A 21,146-nucleotide genomic window follows, 5' to 3' on the forward strand; every position below is an offset into this window, starting at 1 on the left:
ATCCTGGACTAGGGCTTTTCGGACTAGTGGCACTTGAGTAATGGTAGGGCTGAGCGATATAGTAGCTTGTGTGGTGGAGGAAGGCTCTAAACTAGATGACGGCCTTGCGGGAGGATTAGAGGGGACTCAAAGATGGTTGTTTGAGTGGTCTCTATGGGTGGTTTAAGTGGGGCTAGGGTGGTTAACATGGTGACAGGCTCTTTCTCAAGGCAAGGTTGCGATGGCGGTGGTGGAAGTTCTTGCTCCTAAGTACTTTATAAAGAGCCTGTCACCACGTTAACCACCCTAGCCTCACCAATTTTCTCCACAGTAATACTTTAAGCGCTGACCGTTTACTAGGAATTCTCTCTCTGACTTAGATTATTAGACTCTCAGAGCTCGAAAAGGAAAAAAATGTGTTATTGTAAAAGGCGTAGACCACCTTTATTTCAATTTGTTTGGGAACAATTTCAACATAGAGTTGTAGAGGAGAATTTGTTGACCATTTTTAAAACTTCTCTGCTAGATTCTTGCATTATGCCACTTCTTCATTTTCTCCTTATAGATCTTAGCATTCTCATATGCTTCCAGTCTAAATTCCTCGAGATCCAACAATTGTAGCTTTCTCATATCCCCTACTGCAACATAGTTAAGACTAAGTTTCTTACGACAGTTATGCTCTAGCTCTAGAGGGAAATGACAGGGCTTTCCAAATACCAGCTAATAAGGTGAAGTACCCAATGGTGTTTTAAAAGATGTGTGGTAAGCCCATAGAGCATCATCCAATTTGGTACATCAATCCCTCCTATTGGTGCTCACTACTTTTTCCAGTATGCTCTTAATTTCCATACTTGAAATTTTAGCTTGGCCATTCGATACCACAACTCTGTTGATGAAGTGTGATCCTTCATCACTGATGACTACTCGTGGAGTGCCAAATCTTGTAAAAATGTTCTTGTGAAGGAATTTGGTTATCACCTTAGCATCACTAGTGGAGTAAACAATTGCTTTTACCCACTTTGAGATGTAATTTATTGTTGGTAATATAGTTCTGAGCTACTTAAAAGAGCGTAGACTATCTTTACTGACCAACATGAGTCCTTTCTTACGATTGAGTTACCGAAAAGGAAGGTGCACCTTATTAGTATAGGTAGTAACTATCAATTCTTTTAAGTTTTTTCTTAACCATGCTTCCATGGTCTCAGGATCCCTCTCATTCGGATGTGGTATCGATTCATTCATGTACCCCTCCTCTCTACTCGGACGTCACATGCCACGGGGATATCTGATAAAATTGAAACGATACAAAGAAGATTATCATGACCCATGCGCAAGAGTGACACGCACAAATCGAGAAATGGTCCAAATGTTTTGGCATGTGACGCTCAAGTAGAGAGAAGTGTGGTACATGAATGAACTGATACTAAATTTGAATGAGAGGGATCCTGAGACCATGGAGCATGGTTAAGAAAAGACTTAAAAGAATTGATAGTTACTACCTATACTAATAAGGTGCACTTTCATTTTCGATAACTCAATCGTAAGAACTCCAAAGTTATGTGTGCTTGACTTAGAGCAATCTTCGACTGGGTGACCTTGTAGTTGCTTTACTAAGGTTGAGATAGATGTTGAGTAAGAGCAGTTTTATGGTTATGGCTTCCACGAACGTATAGAATTGAGAACAGAGCTGCAAGAGTTAATTGTTAAGGGTTAAATTCGTCAAAAAAAAGGAATAGTTGTAGTTGGTTATTTAAGCAAGAAGTCTAATTGTTCAAGACTTTCGCCTGCAGAATTATAAGTTGTTGATTATGGAGTTTTATTGGCCCAGTTCTAGATAAGAGATAAGATTTACTTTTAAAGATAGAATTGTAGAAGAATGAAAGGAAAGGTAAAGGATATAAAGAAAAATAGAGGAGAAAGGAGAGAGGAGGAAAGAGGGGTTTCACATATTTTTGCTGAGAATTGGAAATTGATGATCATGTATGAAGCTGAATTTGAGGAGTTCAACCATAAAGAGTAGCAAAACTTTGGTAATTAAACATGCTCCTTTGGAAGATTTGGAAAGAAATAGAAAGTTGAATGAGTTTTATGGGTTAGTCTGTTTATGTTTAAGAAATCACTTGAGAGTTGAAAAAGGTATATTTTCATTCCCATAAACGATTAAGCAGAGAAGATAAGATTAATTTGTGGATTTTGTCCTCTAGAATCCTCTAATCTTTTGGGTTTTTCATATAATTCTCAAGTAATTATTTAGACTTAGAAGAAGGTTTGCTACTGTGTTACTAGTTGGAACAAAATTGTTAAGAATTAAATTAGGATTTCTTGGTACAAACTAAGGATGGTTATGTTGGTTTGAAGAAATTGTAGAAAATAAATAAAAAGAAAGGGTGTAGGGAGGAAGAAAATTGTGGGTTTGAATGGAGAAGAAAGAAGGTGATGAATAGTGTTGGAGTATTATGTTGGAAGAGAGAGAAAGGAATTTGGGGATAAAATTTAAGGAAGAAAAGAAAAATGAATTGGGTAAAAAGGAGTGGTTGCGTGTGGTGGATTGAGGGAAAGAGAAATTTAAGGGTTGTTGTGGGTCCCACTTGTAAGGTAGTATGAGAGGGAAGAGAAGTGAGTTTTTAACGAAGAGAGAAAATGAGTTTTAAATTGGATTTATGGGGTAGTTTGAACATAATGTGATTAGTTTGGAAATAAGAAAATGTTGAATTTACATTTGGAATTAAGTGAGAATTAATTTGGTATTGGGTTAATATTTCAGGTTAAACGGAAATTGGAGCATTGTACAACCTGAATATACCTCGTTCGTAGGATTTGTGAATGTTTATTTTACGAAATTTTTTTAAGATGTCTATTACTGTAGAATTTCAAGAAATTATATATTATGTATGATTTAGAAGAAAAGAAGATGAGTTTGTTTGTGAATTTCAAAAATGTGTTACCATTTTAAAGAAATGTTTAAAACTTATGAAAGGCAGTTAGAAAGAAATTTAAGAAAATGATTTTAGAATTTCATGAACTATTTTTAGAAAGAAGGATTTTAGAAATAATTTGAGAAAGTTAGAAAGGTTCCTAGAAAGAAGAAAAGAAGAATTTTAGAATAGTTTCTAAGATTTGAGAATTTTATGCAGAAAGAAGTTTTCAAACCAGCATGTTATTATATCCAGGTGATCACTCGCATGCTATATGAATGTGTTTCTATAGTATATCAAAAATAAAAAGGGCTTTGGGACCATTTGACTCCACAAGTAGAGGGAATTATTCTGCGGTGTGTATTGAGATTACTCTATGCCAGTGGACCATAATAGAAAATGGGTACATGTGTGGTGTTGCGTTTTCACTAGTTTGTTTTATGTTTAAAAGAAGATGTTTTACATGTTTTAGAATGTATTTTTAGAGCAGGTCGAGAAGTTGGCGTAACTAGGTCGTAGAGGACGCAGGGGAATGCCGGGGCGATTAAGGCCAAATCCGGATTCCAAATCCTTATCCAAATCCTGGAATTGGGAGCGTTGCATTTTCCGTTTGTCTAGAAAGAAATTATTGTTACAAGTTTATTATGAGAAAGTTTACTAAGGTTTGAGTTGGTCAAGTTTTATGAAATTTAAACGAGAATGTTTATTACCTCAGTTTTATGAAGTTTGTTTTAAGAGTTGAAATTCCAATTATTTATTAAAGAAATTTTGCCAGATTATTTTCCTATTAACTTACCACTTACTGAGCTTCACAACTCATTGTTTATCTTTTATTTTTCCCCTAGGTTGCTCCTGAGTTTAAAAGAGATAGTGGTTAAGCTTCTGCCACCTAGAGTAATTCAAGAATTGCATATCACTTTGTACGTACATGTAGTTGTTGTAAAACTGTTATTTGCACCATTTTGATAGAAAAGAATGTTTAGCATGGATGTAAGAATGGTTGTTCTGTAAAGTTTGTCACTTTATTACACATTGATTCAGAGCTTGTTAGTCAAAGTTCAGGTAAGAGTTAAGAAGAAGTTGACCATGGACTCCGTAGTTAGTTGGGGTCTGTGGTCGGCACGACTCGCTTTTGGACTAGTAGGTATTTTCAGACGGGTCGTGTCAAAAAGTAACCCATAAAATCCATCCCCCAAACATAAAAAAGCTCCACATCGAAGATGTACGTCAGTGGCATTTATGATCTTTTGTAATATTTCCTACCATTTGGCATTCATCACACCACTTCACTAGATCTAGATCATGAGCATCTTTGAAAATTGAAGGCGAATAGTATCCACTCTAAAAAAACCTTAGCTATTGTTCTTTGGCCTCCAAAATGTCCTCCATGTGGTATATAATGACATTTTGCTGGAACATGACATGCCTCAACGTTATTGGGAATGTATTTCCTCATAATTTGATCTTGACATAGCCTGTATAGAAAAGGGTCATCTAAATACTAAAACTTGCATTCATGGAAGAACATTTTCAGCTGCGGTTTGATCATCTCACTCGATTTAATTTCGTAGGCTAAGTAGTTGGCAATATTTTTAAACCATGATTCTTCCTCTCCTTCATTTAATTGACTCCTTCATTTAATTGACTGACTACCAAAAGTTGCTCATCTAGGAAGGTCCCTCTAATCTCAGTTTCAACAATTGTATCCCTTGGTCCAGTTAGTCTTGACAAGTGATATGCTACAAGATTCTCTGATCCTTTCTTGTCCTTGATTTCAATATCAAATTCTTGAAAGAGCAAGATTCAACGCATGAGTCGGGGCTTGACATCTTTCTTTGCTAATAAGTATTTCAGGGATGCATGATCAGTGTAGACTACAAGCTTTGTGCCCACTGAATAAGCTCGAAACCTTTTGAAGGCAAACACCACAGCCAGAAGCTGCTTTTCTATTGTGGTTTAGTTGATTTGTGCTTCAATTAAAGTTTTGCTGGCATAGTAGATAAGGTGTAGCATTTTTCCTTTCATTTACGCCAAAACGGTATCAACAACATAGTTGCTCGCATCGCACATCAACTCAAAAGGTTGAGTCTAGTTAGGCGCCATGATGATTGGAACATGAGTTAGAACGTGTTTAAAGCATGCAAACAATCACAGGTAAAGTTAAATGTTTTATCAACCTCAAGTAGAGAATAGAGAGGTTTAGAGATTTTTGAAAAGTCCTTGATGAATTGTTGCATCCACACAACTATGTCGACAACAAGTGCAAGTATACACGAATAGTCGGTTGTAATATGTAACGAGATCGTATCCACAGGGATTTTTGGTTTGTATTTTAACGATACGAGCAGATACCAACAAATAAAAATGCACAAAGTTGAGTATAAATATTATCTAGAAGAATTAAAATAAAGGAATAACAGGACGACAGAACGCTGCAAGAGACAATAGTTGCAAGGTTATCGACGCAAGGAAGTAGCAGTATAAAAAAGCGATAATGGGGGATTAAAAGATATGAAGATGGTGGGGGGAGATTCAGCATAACCTATCATCTAGCGTAGCTAACATTTATTAGTGTCCAGCTCGGCTGGGTTCCCTTCCGAGACACCCCAAACATGAGTAAGTACAACTCCCTTTGCTAAATACCCAAGCAATAAATCCAAGCTATAGGCATGATTAGGGGACCCCATCCCAAAATATCCCTATAGCTATAGAAAAGCGCTGATCACAAGCAAAACAAGTCAGCACCCACAAGCCCTTCCGGGTCAATATAGAAGCTAGCATACACGAAACAACGGCCAACAGTAACGCGAAGATTTAAGAAATAAATTCAGATTTGCATAAAAATAAATGTAGCAGCTAAAGGTTCGGTCTCAAGTCAGTTATAGTATGTGAACCTCCCCCAAAATGGGGTTTAGCTTATAATGGGTGAAGAAAACAAAATGGAAAAAGAAGAAATACAACCCATAGCAGAAAAATGACTAAATGACAGAGAAGAAGAAGCAGTCAGCTCGTTCTAGCAGGCGAACTTCCCTTTTTGGCGTCAGCTCTTCTCTCGAAAATGGGTGTATTTCGTTCCTTGGCCTTTTCAGCTCTCAATTTTTGTCTCCCTTGGGATATGCGTGTCTATCAGCTAGGGCAACATTCCCTTTAAATATCGGATCCTCTTTTTAGGGCACCCGACTGGGGATTGTACGGACATAAGTGAATCTCGTGTTCTTAAATTAACTGTACGGACACTCATGCTCTGACATCGCTATGCTCCAGCTTTTATATGCTCTGTCTTGAAAATGCTTTGACTTTTCTTCTCTGGTTCAGTGCTTCTTTCTCTTCTCAGCTCTTCTTTTAAAACCTGTGCAAAAGAACCACAAATATGAAAGTTTATGCTGTTTTTTGGCCAAAGTTCTCAAGACTAAGGATTTTTAGCTAAGAATTTGAAATTAAACACTATTCATGCTAGTTATAACCTAAAACCGACAGACTTTAACATTTTAATGCACATTTTCACCCAAATAGTCACAACAATAACTCTCCTTTGGAGAGTTATCATGAATCTCCTGTAAAATCTAGCATGCACTAGGAAGCTTCGGACTCCCTTGAGATTTGCTAGTGGTGGTAGCTTTTCAATTACTTTTATCTTAACTTTGTTAACCTCAATACCCTTTTGAGAAACTCGATGCCCCAACACGATGCCCTCTTGCACCATGAAATGGCATTTCTCTCAGTTCAATATTAAATTTGTTTCTTCACACCTTTACAAAATCTTGTGTAAATTCTCTAAAAATTTTGTGATGGTCTTTCCAAATACAGAGAAGCCATCCATGAAAATCTCAACTACTGATTTCACTAGGTCCGAAAATATTGACATTATACAACGTTGAAATGTTTCTGGAGCATTATGGAGTTCGAATGTCATTCATCTAAAAGCAAACGTTCCATAAGAACAAGTGAACGCAGTCCTTTGCTGGTCATAAGGTGCTATAGTTATCTGATTGTAACCACTACAACTATCCAAGAAACAACAATATTCTTGTCCAGCAAGTCTATTCAACATCTGATCAATGAATGACAATGGGCAGTAGTCTTTTTTATTAGCTTTGTTGATCTTCCTATAGTCCATACATATCCTCCATGTTGTTACAATTTGCATGGGGATCAGCTCGTTCTTGGCATTCTTGAATACTGTCATAACCCCTTTCTTTGGCATGCGTTGAATAAGACTCACTAATTTGCTATCGGAAATGGGATAGATAATTCCAACATCCAACCATTTGATAATCTCTTTCTTCACTACCTCTTTCATTGTTGGATTGAGTCTTTTCTGTGGCTTTACTGAATTCTCACGTTTCCTCTAGCACGATATTGTGCATGCAAAAACTAGGACATATCCTTCTATTGTCCGCAATAGTCCATCCTATGGCTCTCTAATGCTTTATCAACACGTTCAACAGTTTCTTCTCTTTTTCTTCAGGCAGATTAACAACAGTTATAATGGGGTGAGTTGTAGAGGTACCCAAATATGCGTACGTTAGGTGTTGCAACAACGTTTTAAGCTCCAGCGCTGGTGGTTCCTTTATTGATGGTTTCATCTGCTTGTGTTCCTGCGTTTCCATGTCTAAAGACTCGTACGCTCTTTTTAATGATTGCTCCCTGCAGGAATCGTTGTCCAAATAAGTGGCCTCCTTGATAAGTGGCCTCCTTGTTTTCCTCTACATTGGCATCTTGTGCTCCAACCTCACTGCTACTTGTATGATCCTACAAATCATTTGAACTCAGCTCCTTCATAAATGTTTCATCCAGTATTCTTAGCATTGAACATTCCTCGAACTTTTTGGGGTACTTCATGGAGTCATAGACAGAGAACTTGACTTCTTGGTCCCATACTCGTATAGTTACTTTTTCCTTGTGCACATCCACTAACGCCTTCTGATAACTCTCCTTAAGAAAGTTATTTTGCAAGAAAATAGCCTTGAGTAGATAGGAATATGCACACGAAGCTCTATTTATTTTTATTTTATGCTCATGAATTGTAATTTTCAAAGCAATCTTACAGTGTTAGTCAATATGGAGATTTAGGTGAAAGATTTCTAACTTCGATTGTTTTGTTGTAGCATTATTAATGCTAGTGCATTGGTTTAAAAGCAAAAAAAAAGGGTAGAGCTTATTCTTTGAGCTGGGGCCCACTTTATCCATTTTGTTGCCATAAAATCAGTGAGGGATATAAAAGCAACTATTTAAGGCTGCCTCCAACATTCCTCTCATTCACTTTTTCCATCTTTTCACTTCATACAAATGCTTAGAGAAAAGAAGACAAAGGAGAAAGAACGGAGGACCCGAAGAAGCAGCTGAAGAAGAAGGAGACAGAGCTGAAGTTTTTCAGCACTTTATTCTTCTTTCTTCTTTTGTATTTCTTTGTGATGAGTTTGTTAGCCATTTTTTGTGTTCCTTCTCCTATGGCATTGCATAGCTAAACCCATAATAGGAGGGAGAATGTTGTGAACTTTGTTTCAGTTTATAATGATGATGCACACTGAGTTGAAGTTTGTTTTTATTGTTTAACTTTCAATGTACTTGATCACCATATTGGATGATCTATTTGTTAACTTTTGGAAACTTTTAATAGAGAGTATTTGGCTTCAACTTGTGCTAGATTTTTACATTCGAGTTTAGAGTGTGATTACTTAGGAATAAGGCTCACCTAGGCTAAAAACTAAAATATAATGTTATTGTTATGAATTAAATCTGAATAGCATAAAATCTGGAAAATCTGGAAAGATTCCACATTTGTTTGGCTAGTGTGGTTAACATCATTGTTGCTGTAGCATTGTTGCACTTAGAGTAATACACATAAAATTTTTCCCTACCTTTCACACCTTGTTTAACTCTACTTTCTCTGTGCAATTTTTGTTTTGAATTGATTCACTCTGCAGTCCTCATTGTTTTAGAACAAATCTTTTATGATGAAATTTATTTACAAAACAATTGTAGTTTACCCTAATCAATTGTAAGTTTTCTTTGCTTTTTCTTTAGTAATCATTGACATGTTTAGTTATCAATCCTTGTGAGTTCGATCTTTTATCACTTGCTATATGGTTATGTACACTTGCACAAGGATTTTAAATCATTAACACATTCCCAATTGCTAAAAATGGCCTTCTCAAGATGATCGGGGCATCCTTATCTGCATCCTAATAAAGAATTATAAAGTCAGCAGGGAATATGAATTTATCAACTTGTACTAGCACATCTTCAATTTTCCCTTTAGCGTAGGTAATAGAACGATATGCTAGTTGGAGTGTCACTATGGTGGGTCTTGCTTCACCCATTCCCAGCTTATGAAACAGATAGGGGCATCAAGTTGATATTGGCCCCTAGATCACAAAGTGCCTACCCTACTTTCTGCTCTCCTATTGACACAAGATGGTGAAACTCCTTTGATCTTTCATCTTTCCTTGGATTTTGCTTGTTAGTTTTGTGATGCATTCCTTGATGAGTGCCACTATTTCAAATTCTCCCAGCCTTCTTTTCTTTCTAAGGATGTCTTTCAGAAATCTCGAATAACTAGACATTTGTTCCAACGCTTCCACCAATGGAATATTAATGTGCAGCTGCTTCAACACATCCAAGAACTTTATGAATTGTGCATCTTGATTCTTTTTTTGTAGTCTCTTAAGGTATGAAGGTGCAGGTCTATACTTTGTTGGGGCATTTTCCTGCTCTGGTTACTTCTGTTTTCTGGTTGCGTATGAAGTTGATGCTCTAGAATTAATTGTCCTAGTAATTGTTGGATTTCCTTTTTCCTTTATAGGTATATCACCTTGTGTTTCCATGCTTTGTGCAATGATGTTCACCACTTTTCTAGGCTCCATGGCTTCAGTCACAAGTATATTAACTGATAATTTATCTAACTCAAAATTTCTTTCTACCCGGCTCATCTTCGTCATTCTCATTCCATTCTGCATTGTTTCCTGGAGCATTTGGATGGGTAGGTAGCAACACTTTGCCACTTCTCAAGGTAAGAGTCTTACATTGCTCCTTACTGTCCTTTTTGGTGTGTATCGCTTGGTAATGCTCCATGTGGGCTGCTCTTCAGATTTGTGGCCAATTGTTTGATTTGCACTTCTAGGTTGCGTAAGGATGCAGCCTGACTTTGTAATAGTGCAACTTTACTCTTGACCATTTTATCATTCTTCACCACATAAGCCTTAATTAAGTTATCCAAAGAACCTGATGTTTCTTCCAATTGTTCCTGGGCCATAGGTTGGCTTTGACTTGAAAGTCCAGGTGGGCAATTTTCTTTCTGCTTATATGCTGAAACATTGGAAATTCCCGTATAGTGTCCTCTTTGGTTTCCACCCCAACTGAAGTTAGGATGATTGCTCCAGCCTGGATTGAATGTGTTAGAATAGAACTTTCAGTTATTATGTAGATTCCCCAAGTAGTATATTGAGGCTGGATTCCCAGGGCACTCATCGAATTGATGCTATCCTTCGTAGTATGAACAAGAAATGCCTTGAATATTACTCACATTCACTTTTACAGACGATGCTCCAACAATAGCCTGTTGCGACATATTCCTTATCACTATGTCTGTCAAATTTTTAATCTTGGAGTTTATAGCTGACCATCTATCATGATCTTGTAACCCTTTAAATGCCTTTCTATGAGTATCCCACGGGTCAAACCATTGATGATTATTCGATGAAATTCGCTACAAGGTGTCAAATGCTCCAGTCAATAATGCTCCATTACAGAGGCATCGATGACTAACCTTGTTGTTTCATTTAATCCATTATAATATATCTCGATTTGGATGCATCTTGGAATGCCGTTATGCGGACACTTTTGTAGTAGTCCTTTAAATCTTTCCCAGGATATGCCGACAGACTCCCCAACAAATTGTTGAAAATTGTTGATGTCCCTCTTGTATTCTGTGTTCTTGCTGGGTGGGAAATATTTCATCAGAAACTTCTCTGCCAAATCATTCTAGTTGTGGATTAACTTTTATGGCAGTGAGTTTAACCATGTTCGTGCTCCATCCCTTAATTAATAGGGAAAAAACTTCAAGCGCATTGCGTCCTTGGACACCCCTTCAATTTTAAAGGAATCAGACACCTCCATGAAAAACCTCAAATGACCGTGAAACTATCCCACTATCTGTAACATTTGGAGCATCATGGGCTTTAGCTCAAACCTTTTTTCTTCTATGTTGGGCTCTGTAATGACTGGATTAAAATCATAGAATGTTGGGGACACATATGCTCTTATCTCTCTATCTCTATCATATGCTAATGGTACAACATTAAAAGGGGGTGTTGGGATAGCAACAACATAGGATCCCCCTCTATTACTTCCCAAACTCTCACGTTCTGTGGGTCCTGTTGCTGAATCATGTTTTTTGCGGCTTGGTTCCTCATTTGCTCGTTTCTTCTTCGGTGAAGTTCTCTCTACTTTGTAGTCAATTAAATATTGCAAACTTTCAAATTTGTTCATATACCTGCAATAGAATACAGGACACAAGAGAATGATAGCCCTTTAAGTATTGTATCCTTAATCACTGAAACTTAAAGTAAAATAACTTAGTCCCCAACAATGTCTCCAAAAGCTTGTTGCGTGTCTACAACTAATGTGAATTTAAGTGCAAGTGTACACTATTCTCGCCAATTGTAGTATAAACAAGGTTGAAATCCACAGTGACCGAGTATAAAACTCTAAGTATGTGTTCAAGGATACCAAAAAAGCAAATAAAATATAAACAATGTTTGTATAGCTAAAAATAAGAAAAGTAATATAAAAACATAGAAAAAAACTCAAAGAGAGAGAATACTGTACGTAACGGAATGCTGGGGCAAAGAAATGCTTTAACAATTTCAACCAAATGGGAAACAGATAATGAGATTAGAACGGGGGACAACTTTCCTTGTCTTCAGTACTGTTGGGAATAATTTCTTCTCTTGGGATCTGTCTTGTCGACTGGGCCATGTGAAGCTTTTATATCGAGCCCTAATTTTTGGGTAACACACAGGTTTTGTACGGATGCGGTTAAAATTTGTTTGTAGGAAAGTTACTGCTACAGGGATCAAAGCCCGAAGCGGAAGTGCTGAATGCTTGTGCTTCAATTTTGTTTTAGAAACAACTACAAAAAAAAAAAAAGGAAATAAGCAACCCAAATTATGAGAACCTACATTTGAAGACTGTTCTTCAACAATAGCACCAACACCACCAAAAAGTCTTCCTGCTATCCTCTGGATGAGAATCGGTTTGTGAGAACTGTCTTTTGAAAGTGAGGGAATTTTGATTTTAGTTAGAGAGCTAATTTGAGAGAGAATGAGAAATTTTGCACCAAATTGCACCAACCCTTCCATAGTGCAAACTCTTTACATTTAAAGAAGAGTGAGAAGTGGGGAGTAAGTTAACTCCTCACCTCACCATAATCTCATTTCCTTCCATCGTGTTATTTATTTAATTAAAAAATAAATTTAATTAAACTAAATAATAAACATAATTGAATTATTTAACTAATTAATTATGTTTTTGTTTTAATTAAATATCATATATTTAATTAGAACTTTATTCAAACGCACATCTCTCTCATAACCTATAGTTTTAGTGTGTATCTCATGCACATTAATTTTAACCTATAGTTTTGAGATGAATCGAATCATATTAAATTTTATTTGAATTTTATTCAAATAATTCTCTCCTAACAATATAGTATTAATTTCAAATCTTTATTCAAAATTAATTATATAACGTATCAATTATTTGTGTGTGTGTGTGTATATATATATTATAAATGGTGCATACGTTATATACATTCCCTTATTAAATTTGAGTATTTCAAATTCTTGATCCTCATTTTACCCGTTGTATGCTAGCAACGAGACCTAATGGACCTACAGATTAGAAGCTCCAATGATACAAGATTAATTAATTAAAATCATTAATTAAATTAATCAACATTCATTAACTGTGGGTCACTCCACTAAAGACTCACAACTGCACTCTTCGCATTCGGGCCACTCTCACCCATATAAATCAAAAGACAATTCCTCATAGGCAGGAGTCCATAACTTACTCAGGATTGAGATCGAGTTACATGGTCATCCAATGAAATATTTATCTAATTAGTTAATGATGTTACAACTAAAGATTAAGAATTTCGTGGCTCGATATTATACAAACTCATTGTATAGGATATCCACACTCACATGTCTCCACATGAACGAATTGGATCGAGTCATTTGTAACTTTTACAAAGTGAATCGTATCCATAGTGTTACCAGGATGAGGTACCCAATCTTATCCATATACCATAGATCATTTAGGTTATTACTGGTACATGATCTGATCGTATATCAACTATATACTATGTATATCAATTATATACTGTTCCAGTTATATTAAATAACCTCAGATGTTAGTTTATAGTATTTTGGACAATGCTATTCTAAAACTTAAAAAAAAAACCTTTATTGAATAAATAATTTGTTTTACATTTACAAACCACGAGTTTAGGGCATAAAACCCAATAACTGCACTGCCCAGAACTCCGGCCGCATAACAACACTCTAGCACGACATGCTCTAGCATCACAAAACTGCAGCATTCCTCCTCTATCTCAGCTGCACTTTAGCAACAATTTCAGATTATGCACAATTAAACATAAACTAGAGAAAATAAGCATGAATTTTATGTGAATTCATAAACACGAGGATTTAGAACATGGTAAGTAACTTTTCACCCAATTCCTTACTTTAACATCAAAGATCCTCACATTGACGCACAAATTAACCCAAATTACTCCTAAAATACTCCATGAGTTTGGTGCTCAATAAATAATTTAAATTAAATCTAAGGAAAATAAAATTTAAGACAATATAGTTTTCAAAACAAATAAGGAAAATTCTTTCCATAATTGTTAAGGAGGAACAAGAAAATTCAAAGTGGCGGCAAGGTTGGTGCCAAGGAGTGGGGGGTGCGCACATGAGGTTGGTTGATGGGGAGGCCGTTGGTGCTTAGGGAGCATGTGCATGGCATTGAGTGGGCAAATGCGTAGGTGCATTACCGCTAGGGTGTGCTGGCGTGTGGCATGGGCGTCGGGGGCAATGGCGTGTGTAGGGGGTGAGCGACAAGGGTAGCATGTCTAGGCAATAGAGAAGCTCGATGGAGTTTACTATGCACCTAGTATGGAACAAGTTTTCTCTTTGTGCCTCTAAAGGTTTCTCTTTAAATTGCACATTTAGGTTCCTCCTAGCAACTAGTGCTATATCCTTGGAATCCTCTTCTATTTCTTCCTCTTCTTGACTACTCTCCTCTTTTCTTTCCTCAACCTCTTCTCTAACCTCTTCCTCATCATCCGTGACTAGCTTTCCCTCTCTATGGATTATGACTCTTTGGTTTGGACCATTTCAGCTTATGTGTCCTACTCCATGATTCTTGAAGCATTCAATCTCACTAGTCCTAGGTCTAGGGATCTCGGGTTAAGGCTTGGACTTTGATGACTCTCCCTTCTCAAATACACCTTTTTGTTTAGTCTCTAAGGACTCGTCTCAATCTTGCTACTAGTAAGTTTAGAATTAGACTTTACATACCTCGTAGCCCTTCTTTGGTTGTGTTACTCTATTTTGACGATGAGGTGTAGAAGTTCTTCCATGTCTCCATACGGTTGCAAATCAATCTTATTGGCTATGTCCGAATTAAGACCTTCAAAGAATTGTGCTATATATTATGGTCTCTTCATCCTTCTCTAGTTGTAATAAGCTCATCAATATGTCTATCTCTTTATAGTAGTCTTCAACGCCTTTGGTGCCTCGGTAGAGCTCGTTTAACTTCCTTGAATTTGTTCTATGGTAGTGTGGTGGCACAAACCTTCTATTGAGCTTTTTAGGCAAGCATTGTACTCTCGAATTAGGGAGAATTCTTGTATTTTTATTTTCCTTAGATTTTTGGAGTATTTTTTAAAATTATTTGTATGGCTAAAAGCCTTAGCATATAGATAGGCCCTCTTGTAGTCTTGAAGAAAGATTTGCTTTTGAGTGAATTTGAAAATAGAGTGAGAGGTTTTTCTTCACCCTTTGCATTTGCGCATTCAAACTCCGTGGTTTATTCCTTTGTATGGTTGAACTTAAGATGCATTGTTAAGAAACATCTAAGCTTGGTTGGTCTTCGAACTTGTGAAGTGTTTCAAGCTCGAGTATAATGAGTAATCTATCTACTCGTGGTATTTGATTACAAAGATAATTCGTCTAACTTTTTCCTTTAAAGTTGAACCAACTATATATGATTGGATTCAAGTGGCTAGAGGCATCATTGTCTATACGCTTGGGTTGTCGCTTATCAAACTCTTTTCAAACATATTCCTTATTTTTTCGACCACAAGTTTAAAATTTGTATTTGCTTTGTAATATCTCACTATACGGAATAGGAAAAGTAATAAAGAGAACAAAGGAGAGCTAGGACATGTCACCTAAATGCCTAGCCACCTCCAAGAAATTTTCAGGGACATTGGTAATGTTCCTATTTCTTGCTTTTTATTTTTGGTTTTCCGTTTTCAATAAATACAAGCATTTGGTAACTGTTTATGTTTCTTGTTTCTCATCTCTAAGAAACGTTTCCAAAAATTGTGTAAAATTTTTGGAAACAACAAAATTAAGTTTCTTGTTTCTTGTTCCTAATTTCCAGTTTTTTCCATAACATAAATAAGAACATTATTCTATCATTCTTCACTTATAACATGAAAAATAAATATTAAAAAATTGAATATTTAATAAAAAATAATTTTTATATAAAATTTACTTTTTTTTTAATTCAAAATTTAAGAAAGAATGTAAAAAAGAACAAGAAACAGTTACCAAATTTGTATTTATTAAAAAAGAGGAAAAGAACAAGAAGTAGAAACTAGATAGAAAAAAATAAGAAATAGGAAACACGTTACCAAACAAACCCTTTCGCGGGACCCGATCGGGTTGGGGAATCCCCGGTTTGATTGGTGACAGGGTCAAACCGGGGATTCCAATCGGGGTCCCTGGCAGGGACGAGGCGGGAATGGGGGGAGGATTTCCCGCCCCGTCCTCGACCACTTCAACCCAATCGTATGTCGGTTACAACGTTTTGATATTTCCAATTTGGCCCCTCATCAAATTGGAAATTATTTCATGGTATCTATACATTTTGCCCATACTCATTTTATAATTACTCCGTTAAACCAAAAGTTACACATAATTAGATCACTTATCTCGGTCTAATTAAATAGGAAAAACACGTTAAATTAATACATGTGTGGCCCCATATGGTTGAAAATTCCAACATAAAAGGTCATATGGCTTTTCTCTGAGTTTTTATAACCTATTTTGCAGGCATATTTTACAAGTATATATAACTTGAACTTTAAAGAGAGAAGGTAAAAAGATAATTTTATTTAGTTAGGAAATTTTCAAAATTTTGGAATAAAGAACAGTTTAAAAATTTTTCTATACTTTTTTATTATGATAAATGTTTGTTCAAGACAAAAAAATGTTATTGAGAAATTTCCCTCGGAGCTTAAATTTAATTTATATTTTTAAAAACGTCACAATTATTATTTTTATTTTTTCAAATATAGAATATATGTAATTTTTCTTTAGTTTGTTTAACATTAGATTTAAATTTGATTTGAATTTGGACTATGTTATAGAAAATAAAAACGACTCGAAACGGGACAAGGAGTTGAAGCCTGACATCATTGATTGGGGGAGACCAGCCTGCGACGTAACGAGCCGGCCCAAAGAACGACCTAGCGCCGAGGTAGAGAATGAGGAAAGCGACCTGCGGAGAACTAACCGGGACGAGAGGGCTCGGTTCCGACCCCTGCTCGGCCCACGGCCCAGCCCGTGAATCTCCCACCTGCGATCTACGATCCCTCGGGCCCTGCAACGCTGAATTAGGGTTTGGCAACGGAGGTTCTGGAATCATCTCACGGCTATAAGTAGCAGTGAGATCAAACCCTGAAGGGGCAGGTGACTGATCCTTAGCTCACTATTTTCTCAACTCTCCCTCGATAACTTAAGCATTGGAGCCCGTGTGACTGAGGTCACACAGGTTTAGATCGGTTTGATTTTGCAGGTAACGGTTCCCTTATCATCGAGTTTGGTGTGTGCGAGAAGAAGAGCCGGAGGGTCAAAATCCACGCATCAACAATTGGCGTCGTCTGTGGAGACGACACACTAAAGCAAACTTCATTGAAGTGAAATCCCGATCTGAGGCGAAATTCCAATCCGAGGTGTGTAAAGTGCAACGACCGACCACTCGGGCGAGGTAGGACCGAGCCCTGATCGTCGACCTGGTTCGAAAGCGACATGAATCCTGATGAGAGCCATCGATGCTTCAAAAAGAAGAGCCTGAAAGAAGCAGCCGATCAATCGGGTGAGGCAAGACCGAGCCCTAATCATCAACTTAATCCAACCACCTTTGACGGGGGAGAACTAGTGTCAGGCCTGAATAGAGCGACAGACCTCTTGAGAGAGGCAAGGCCGAGCCCTGGTCATCGATTTAATCCGACCACCTTTGACTGGGGAGAACCAGTGACGAGCCTGAGTGAAACGACCGACCTCTCGGGTGAGGCAAGGCCGAGCCCTGGTCATCGACTTAATTCGACCACCCTTAATAGGGGAGAATCGGCTGAGGAGGTAGAATCTGTCCCTTTGGCAACCGAAGATCGACGGGTCAACATCGGAACCAAGTTGGGGAATGAGGAAAGAGAAAGCCTTGTTAACTTCCTCAGAAGCAACACGATGTGTTCGCATGGTTGCCGGAGGACATGCCGAGAATTGATCGAGGAGTCATGGTACATCGACTCAACGTCGACGAGAGCTGTAAGCCAGTGAAACAGAAGCGTCGTGCATTCAACCAAGAAAGGAACGAGATTGTAGCTGAACAGATGGAGGAGTTACTGAAAGCAGGCTTCATTCGGGAAGTACATTATCCCCAATGGATATCCAACGTAGTGCTGGTAAAGAAGTCAAACGACAAATGGAGAATGTTCATCGACTTCACGGACCTAAATAAGGCCTGTCCAAAGGATTCTTTTCCTTTGCCTCGAATAGATCAACTAGTTGATGCCACTGCAGGACATGAAATATTAAGTTTCATGGATGCCTACTCTGGATATAATCAAATCAAAATGCATGTACCGGATCAAGAGAAAACCTCTTTTGTCACGAGTCGAGGCTTGTATTGCTACACCGTGATGCCGTTCGGATTGAAGAAAGCAGGTGCAACTCACCAACGAATGGTGAATCGGATGTTAATATGGAAGTCTACATAGACGACATGCTGGTAAAGAGTCGAAAGAACGAGCGACACGAGGAGGATTTGGCAGGAGCATTCGACGTTTTGCGAAAGTACAATATGATGCTGAATCCACCAAATGCACGTTTGGAGTGACCTCAGGCAAGTTTCTAGGATTTTTAGTACACCAAAGGGGAATCGAAGCCAATCCAGATAAGATCAAAGCTGTTATGAAGATGGATCCACCTAAAACTCTAAAGCAGCTGTAGGGACTCAATGGAACGATAGTAGCACTTAACAGATTCTTTAGCCGTTCAACTGACAAGTGTCTGCCATTGTTCAAAATCTTAAGGAAGAAAGGGCAATTTGAATGGACGGAAGAGTGTGAGGCTGCCTTTAAAGAGCTGAAACAGTACTTGGGGGCAGCCCCACTCCTCTCAAAGCCGATCGTGGGTGATGAACTCTACTTATGCTTAGCTGTATCCAACACTGCAGTGAGTTCCGCGTTGATAAAGGAAGAAGATGGACGACAGTCTCCAATCTACTACACAAGCAAAGCAATGGTAGATGCAAAGCTTAGATACCCACAAATGGAGAAGCTGGCATTAGCACTAGTCACTTCAGCTCGGAGACTACGCCCGTATTTCTAAGCTCACAGAATAATTGTCCTCACCAACTTTCCCTTACGGCAGATCTTGCAAAAGCCAGACACTTCTGAGCGACTGGTAAAGTGGGCTGTAGAGCTCAGCGAATACGACATTCACTATAAGCCAAGAACTGCCATGAAAGGGCAGGCTGTGGCAGACTTCATAGCAGAATTAACAGCAACAGAACCTCAAGTATATAGTATCGACCCACAATTGGTTGAGGAAGAGCAACCCTGGACACTCTACGTAGATGGGTCCTTAAATTTCTGAGGATGCGGGGTAGGACTCCTACTAATCTCTCCAGATAAAGAAAGATTTGAATATGCGCTACGATTTAGCTTTCATGCATCCAACAACGAAGCCGAGTATGAAGCTCTACTAGGAGGACTAAAAGTGGTCAGGTACGTTGGGGTCAGGAACATATTGATACTCAGTGATTCACAACTGACACTACAAGAATTCGGAGTTTTGACGACGACAATTTTCCGCTAAAAGGTCAAATTTCGTCCCCGAAGGTCTTTGGTGACGAAACAAAGTCGTCGCCTAAATCGTCGCCGTTGCCCGGTTGCCAGAGGGTTTCACGATGATTTATATTTTTCGTCGCCGAAGGTACCCGTCAGCAACGAAAATAGATTTGGTCACCGAAGATATCTTCGGCTACCAAATTCAAAGTCGTAGTCGAAGGTCATAAACCTTCGAAGACGAAAACGAATTCGGTCGCCGAAAGTGTCTTCGGCGACCAAATCTGTTTTCGTCTCCGAAGGTATCTGACCTTCGGCGACCAAATCATTTTTCGTCTCCGAAGGGTTATTTATTTATTTATTTTTTCAACAATAAATCTTGTCATACATTGAATTTAATATAAAACTTATAATATTAAATAAAATTTAGTTTTACAAAAAATACAAGAAGTTCATACAAACAAAAATTAAACAAATTATAAGAAGTCTCAAATAAAAAACCTAAACATATGAAAATGTCTCATATCATCAAATTCTTCACGAGAGATAATCAACTTTTCAAAAGCTTTCGATACAGAAATCGAACGAACCTGAAAAAATAAATAACAAATAAACTTATGTTAACAAATACTTCCACAAGTTAACTCACCACTTCTATTCAAACAAACTTCAAATTTTAACTCATTCCACATAACAAACTAATTGCACATGCCATGAACTAAAAATGTTATTCTCACTTCATATGCATGAACTCGAGTAAGCATTAAAAGTTAACTCATTAAAAACAACTTTCAAATTCACAAAACTTACTCTCACGAAGTCTAAAAAACATGCACACAAACTCTATCACAATACACTTAAAATTCAACAACGTTATCCAAAAACACTTAATAACTTAACACTTCAAACAAACTCACCACTTCCATTCAAATAAACTCACTACTTCCATTCAAACAAACTTCCAATTTTAACTCATTCCACATCAAACAAAACATTCAAACTTTGCACATGCCATGAACTAAAAATGTTATTCAAGCTTTGCATATGCATGAACTCAAAGCAAGCATTAAAAGTTAACAAAAACTCATGAAAACAATTTTCAAATTCACAAAACTTACTCTCACCGAGCCTAAAAAACATTCACATAAACTCTATCACAATTCACTTAAAATTCAACAACGTTATCCAAAAACACTTAATAACGCCCCCCCTCCAACACTCTCATATATTTAAAGCCAATAAAAACTCTCCCAAACAAACTTAAAATGCACAAAACTTAGTCTCACTATCAAAACACACACACAACTCTCTCATGTCCATATAACTCTTATTAACTTCAATCTAAATTATACAAACAAAAGAAAAGGTACGTATAAAACCCCACAAAATTAAGAAAAACTAATCTTCAAGCTTCAAATTCTAAAAACTTACTTTTATTATGTAAAACATCCACAATCACCAATTCATTTCACAGACTCAACAAAATCATCCAAAACCACATTATACATAAGTGTAGCTAAACTATACATGACATATGTTCTAAATAGCTACCATAAATGCAGGATAGCCGCATTTACAGTTATTGAATTCCAACAACACTATATTGTCGATTATGAGTGTTGTAGTTAAAAGTAGAAGAGTTTGAAAGTATTACGAGGCCTTAGATATATTCCTAAGATCTAGCCACTAAAAAAAGAACTAAAATATACTTAGAGAGGTCGTGTAAAAATCTAGACCAACATCGGTCACAATCAACATAATAATCATTCATAATTCATTATAAATTCAAAACTAACAAAATAAAATCATGATTGTAGGTCAGGTGAAAGAAGAATTCCAGGCTAGAGAACCGCGAATGGCGAAATACCTTTCACAGGTAA

The 21,146-nt window shown here is 37.2% G+C and overlaps 1 non-coding gene across 1 annotated transcript; it reads left to right on the forward strand.

The window, feature by feature from the left end:
- The first annotated feature begins 1,244 nt into the window (after positions 1-1,244).
- Positions 1,245-1,351, forward strand: LOC148208106 (U6 spliceosomal RNA). Its single transcript, XR_015789152.1, has one exon. It is a non-coding gene; the product is annotated as a U6 spliceosomal RNA (small nuclear RNA).
- The last annotated feature ends 19,795 nt before the right edge of the window (positions 1,352-21,146 follow it).

The sequence above is a fragment of the Momordica charantia genome (assembly GCF_013281855.1).
Source record: "Momordica charantia cultivar OHB3-1 chromosome 11 unlocalized genomic scaffold, Mcharantia_2.0 BLBB01000011.1, whole genome shotgun sequence".
NCBI lineage: Eukaryota > Viridiplantae > Streptophyta > Magnoliopsida > Cucurbitales > Cucurbitaceae > Momordica > Momordica charantia.